Genomic DNA, 6,000 nt, shown 5'->3' on the forward strand with positions numbered 1-6,000 from the left:
CAAAGACACAGAGCAGCCCTGCAGAATTGCCCTGATTCAGAGAGACTGAAGGCCTGTGTAATCCTTTGTGCTTGAATGCAGGGCATAGGATTGTGATAGAGAGGGCTGGGTATGTCCCTGCATATTTTTGACAGAGGGTAGAAAGTATAACTGTGGGTTCATTTCCTCAGTCTCTTTTAGCTGAATGTGTAGCATTTATGTAATTTCGCCCCTTTTGCTGTTTTGCACAGTATTTGCTTGAGTTGGGGTCTTGGTGCCTACAGGTGTCTGCTTTCCTTGTCCCCTGAGTCATCTCCAGATCTGGAGAGCCACACAACTGTTTCTGTTCCTCAGACTTGTGGACCCTGGCGAGGTTGCCAGTGCCACAGCACCTCACTACTGAAACCCCAGAGCCTGAAACCCCTCTGGAGCACTCCAGGTAGGGGATTCCTTTGCATCTCTTAAAAGCCAGTTTTCAGCAGTAAAAGTGACAGCTCAGGTCAAACAGCTGCTTGGCTTTGCTGTTGGAGCTGGAGTTACCAGGACTAAATCTCTTTAGGCTCTACAGGCATAGGCTCAGCATACTGCAAGATCACTGCCTCACTGAACAGTACGTGTCTGTCTATCCATGCCTTTTCCAGCCCCTTCCCTTTCTCCTTCTGCCTCTCAGGTGTTGCTGGGGTAGTCAGCACCCTACGTCAGGATGCCCCACTGCCTCCAGCATTACTTTTGCTGTCAAGTGCTTTTTCTCAAACAGCTATGAATAGTCAATGGCCAGCAAGGTTTTGTCCAGATGACACCAACATCCATAGTTTTTTCCACCCTCAGAAAAACACACAGAAATCTGGAAAAACTGAGGCAACTGCAGCGAGCATAAACCTGCATAATGACATAACCTTCAATCTACTACAAACCTCTCAAGTAAATAATCCAGCTCTTCATTATGCTTTACTGTTTTTCTTTGATCTTAATGATTAACAGGTATTAGTGTATTTTTTACCATTTTATATATGGATAATATGGATATTTCTTAAACTTTTCCAGCTTCTCAGTCTGCTGTTTCATGAGTGAGTTCTTCTACATCATTATAGACTGCAGCTACTGGCCCACAACTCCTTTTTGCATAAATGTTTTCACTTGTTAGTCTTTGAAATTGTTATATTGTTATTCATTAATTATTTTGTTCTAGTGAAATGTTCTGTGTGAAATGTTTTCTAGGTGCTTCCCATTCTTAAGACTTCTTTCAGATACTTCAAGGACTATGTGCCAAAATTTCTAGCAAACTTCCCCAGCAAACTGTGCTTCAGTTGTGATCTTGGCAGTGTGGAAGCAAGAAGAGAACTTACTACAGGTAAGTTATACAGGTATTCTAATTTTTTTTCAGTCACTTTTATATTATTTTATCTTTCTTCCATTCATAGTTCTTAAATGCTTCAGAAACAACAAAGATCTTAAATTTCTAACCTTTTAATGGCCTTTATATCTGGAATAGGTGTTTGTAAATTTGAATTATATGTAAGTAGACTCTTTTTATGCTTCCATGCGCTTGGAATTTCTAGTCTCTAAGTGGAGACTGAATATAAAACTAAGATGAAGCTAATCAGATTTCTGGAATTTCAATCATGTATTTAAAATGCCAGAACAACAGTCTACTATTAAAAAATGTCAGTAAAAACTCTCTTGATGTCTTTGATTACATCTGCAGTTGTGAGAGAATTTTTATTTGCAGCCATAGGTTATCCAGGATTTAGAGACATAGTGAGTTCATACATAGATGATGGACCCTGATCTAGGACAGTACTGAGGATAAAGAGGGGTAGAGAAGGATCATCAGCTGTTAGAACTAACTGAAGAATGCAAGTACATCAGAATTGAAGATCTTTAGTACAATTTTAGTACAATTCTAGTACAATTTTAGTACAATTCCAGCTACTGAGATTAAATAAGGAATTAGATCTTGGTAAATCACAAGACATTGTGATGCTGAAAGTCTGTTTAGATCATCACAGGACCTTTTTTCTCTTAAATGTTATAAAATGTCACTGATGACTGCGAAACCCCAACTTTGCTGACTGGCAGGAAATGCTTCACAGTCTCTGGCAAGATGTAGCAGGACATGTGTTAAATACTGTGGTTGGTTGGAGCCCTGAAGCTCTATAGGGTGATGGAGGAGAGCTGGCCTTATGGTGTCACCATAAAGAAATTCTTATCATGTTCTTGGCTAGAAACTTGAAAAACTTTGCAAGCTGGCTCATGGCCCTGTGGGTAAGGACTTGTGGGGAAATGTTCCAGTGGTTGCTGAAAGCTGAATTTGAATTAAATTATGCCACCGTGAAATAGAAACTGCTAATTTAAATATAAGGAATTTAAAGTCAATATTAAAATGTTGTTATACTTCCTCAACAAATAATGGCATTGGGCTGATGAATTTATTTTCAGAGTGTGGCTAAAAATATAAACATACTGTGAAATAGGATTCAGCAGTGTAAGTTGCTGTGCTACATCTGATCACCCTTTTGGCAACAGAGCAAAGAAGAGCACTGCCATAAATGCAGTAGCTTGCTTGATCTGTGCAGCTCAGTGCACGGCTGTTCTCAGTGCTGGAAGTCTGCAAGGGAAGACAAATGAGAAATAAGTCATCCAGACATATTCCCAGGGCATTATTATTCCTGTGGCTGATGGGCTCAGCTAAGTGTCTCTTCTTGGGACCAGTGGAGGGTTGTGGTCTGTTTACCATTGATTTGTGCAAAAGAAAAGACAAATTTGGAAACAGGGTCCATTAACAACTGAGAACGGAGAAGAGTGTAAAAACACTTTCCTCAAATACTCTTCTTATTCTGAAAATGTGAGGCGCTGAAATGTTTGTCAAGAAGACCACAGGATGTGTGTATGAGTGCCACCTTGGGGTAGGCTGGTGGTGGTAAGTGCTGTGGCTCCTCAGAACATGTCATCTGAGAACACGCTGAGACAGAAGAAGTAAACGCTGCTAAACTTAATGTTTTAAATTGAAAATATACAAATATTAGAAGATCACACCACAGAAGATCACAGCATATATGGGTAAGTGTCTAGCTGCACACCCAGCAGGAACAGAGACATTAATCTTTGACTTTCCACCTCCTCCTTCCCCTTCACTCCCTGTCCTGCCCTCCCATAACAGGTCCAGCCCTTCTTCACTGCTGTGCCAGGTAGAACTCATAGGAGGAGAGGTGGATCCACTGTCAGCATATTGCTGAAAGATGCTGATTTTTGCTTTCTGTAGCAGACTCATCGAGCTATGACTGAAGTATTTACCAGCCTGCTGGATTATGTTAAAAATTCTTCAATAGGACTTTTTTTCTGTGATTGAAAACACCTCTCAGGTAAGCACTGATACACACTAAGCTATTTGTGAAATTCAGGAAGAACTTATTTTTGTTGTTTCAGTATTTCCTAGGAAATTTGCTCTTGCAAATATTTTTGCAAATACTTTTGCTTTACATTTTCTTTCACCAAGAAGTTAGATCTCAGAGAAACAGGAGTATTCATTTATAGCAGAGCAGCTGCAATGTTTTTTGGAACCTCTTGCATTTCCAAACCACGGAATGTGCTGCCATGCTGGAAAGGCCATGCCATGCCCAGAAGTTAACCACTGAGGAATGTTTCTGGAAGGGAGCATCGCTCTCTCTGGGTGCTGTGTGAGCTGCACTGCCACGGGATGGCCACAGGTTGCTAAAGCACAGCAGGTGTGCTTTCTCATCAGCTGGCAAAGCACTTCTAGAGCTTTCTACTATTCTGCCTTATACCTACCCCTTGAACTTACCCTGCACTGCTTAGCTTTTCTTTCCACCCTCTTTTCAGAGAACCTTTAGCAAGACAGAAAAGTATTAGTTCTTACAGTGAATGATAGATGTTGTTGCAGTGGTGGAAGTCCACTGCTGAAAGAAAATCTTCACATACAAGACTTGTGTCAGCTGTGAATTAGTCATAGAATTGCAGAACCATTTAGGTTGGAAAAGACCTCTAAGATCACTAAGTCCAACACTTAACCTGGTTCTTCCAAGTCCATGTCACCAGTAAACTATATGTTCCTCAGTGCCATATCTATACAATTTAAAATTACCTACAGGGTTGGTGCCTCCATGACTTCCCTGGGAAGTCTGTTCCAATGCTTGACATTCACACTATGGTGAAGAAATTTTTCCTCATATCTATTCTGAACCTCTCCTGGCATAGCTTGAATCCATTTCTACTTATTCTGTTGATTGTTACCTATGAGAATTGACCAATCCACTCTGGCTACAACCTCCTTTCAGGTAGTTGTAGAGAGTGATAAGGTCCCCTGAGCCTCATTTTCTCCAGGCTAAACACCCCCAGCTCCCTCAGCAGCTCATCACAGGGCTTGTGCTCCACACCCTTCCCCAGTTCCACTGCCCTTCTCCTGACATGCTCCAGCACCTCAGTGTCTTTCCTGTAGTGAAGCATTCAAAACTGAAATTGGATTTAATGTGCAGCCTTGCCAGTGCTGAGTACAGGCAGATGAACACTTCCCTGGTCCTGCTGGCCACACTGTTCCTGACACAGGCCAGGATGCCACTGGCCTTCTGTGACACCTGGGTACACTGCTGGCTCATGTTCAGCCAGCTGTTGATCAGCACTCCCAGGTAATTTGCTGCTGGGAAGCTTTGCAGCTACTTTTACCCCAGCCTGAAGCAGTATCTATGGTTGTTGTGACCTAAGTGCAGGGCCCAGCCCTTCATCTTATTGCATCTCATTCATTTGGCCTCAACCTATCAATCCATCCTGTCCAGATCCCTCTGCAGAGACTTTCTACCCTCCAAAAGATCAACATTCCCATCTAACTTGGTGTCATCTGTGAACTCACTAAGAGTGCCCTTAATCGTTGTGACCAGGTCACCATCCAGTCAGGCTCTGGCCCTTCTGATGTTTTCCCTGCATAAGCTCACAACAGCTGTATAGTCCTCCTGTGTGGTTGCCCCTCTTACCAAAGGTTGGAAACTCTCTGGTTCCATCTGAGTTCCATCCAAAGCCCAGGCTGGCAGGGCAGGGTGTCACTTTGGGGCTCTGGTGCCTGTGACATCAGAGTGGACAAGCCCTGGGATGCCCCACCTGGCAGTGCAGCTGGAGGGAGCAGTGAGTGGGGCAGGTGGGGGCAAAACTGGGCTGAGACAGGGCTGGGTAAGAGCCAGCCCATGGGGGGTGTTTCTAAGGCTGGGGACTGGGTGCAGAGACTGTGAGGAATGTCTTGGACAGGGCAGGTGCAGCCCCCAGGGTCAGGGGCTGAGGTGCCCAGGGCTGCAGCCACAGCAAGTGCCCATGGAGATATGCCCTGGCGATGTGTCCCCATCCTCACAACCCCCTAATCCTCCCCTTGCTGGGTCTGTGCTCCTTTGTCCCATCTCCCACCTGTCCTTAGGGCCCTGTGACTCCTGCCCTCTCTGCCCCTGTCTTCTGCCCCTGCTGCCCCAGCTCCCATCTCCCTGACACTCAGCCCTGCTGAGCACCTTCTCTCCCTCCACCTCTAAGCCATGGCTCTGAGCATCACCCAAGTCCTGATTGTGCTGGGCATCCTACAATTCACGCTGCTGATGGATGACCAGTCAGTGAAGGTCACAGAAGAGCTCCTGAGGCAGCATGAGGAACAGCAGAAGCAGGAGATGACTCATTTGCTGGAGATGGAGACAAGGATCCAGGAGCAGACCAGACTCAGCCAGGGAAATGTGCTCCTCTCTGCCTGCCAGCAGTGGTGGTTCTGGGCCTTTGCCGAAATCCTCCTCATGCTCTCTGGGTTCTACTGGCTGCCCAGGCACAGGAGCTCTGGCTCTGACAGTGACAGCCAGTGTGGAACCTCCAGCAGTGTCCAGGAGCAGACAGAGGATGAGGACTGGTAAGACAATCCAGACCCTTATGACATTCATAACAAGCCCCTGGCTAAGGCAGGGACCTCTGAGGCTCTTGCCAAGTCCTTCCCAAGAACAGCTTTCAGATGGCTGCATCCAGCCATGAGAACAGACAGCGCCT

General features: G+C 45.0%; 1 long non-coding RNA gene across 1 annotated transcript; it reads left to right on the forward strand.

Annotated features, from left to right (window-relative positions):
- Positions 1–1,216: 1,216 nt before the first annotated feature.
- Positions 1,217–5,711, forward strand: LOC139678488 (uncharacterized). The gene is made up of 3 exons (XR_011699035.1): positions 1,217–1,330; positions 3,242–3,341; positions 5,506–5,711. It is a non-coding gene; the product is annotated as an uncharacterized lncRNA (long non-coding RNA).
- Positions 5,712–6,000: the final 289 nt, after the last annotated feature.

Source organism: Pithys albifrons, chromosome 1 (assembly GCF_047495875.1).
Source record: "Pithys albifrons albifrons isolate INPA30051 chromosome 1, PitAlb_v1, whole genome shotgun sequence".
In the NCBI taxonomy this organism is placed as follows: Eukaryota; Metazoa; Chordata; class Aves; order Passeriformes; family Thamnophilidae; genus Pithys; species Pithys albifrons.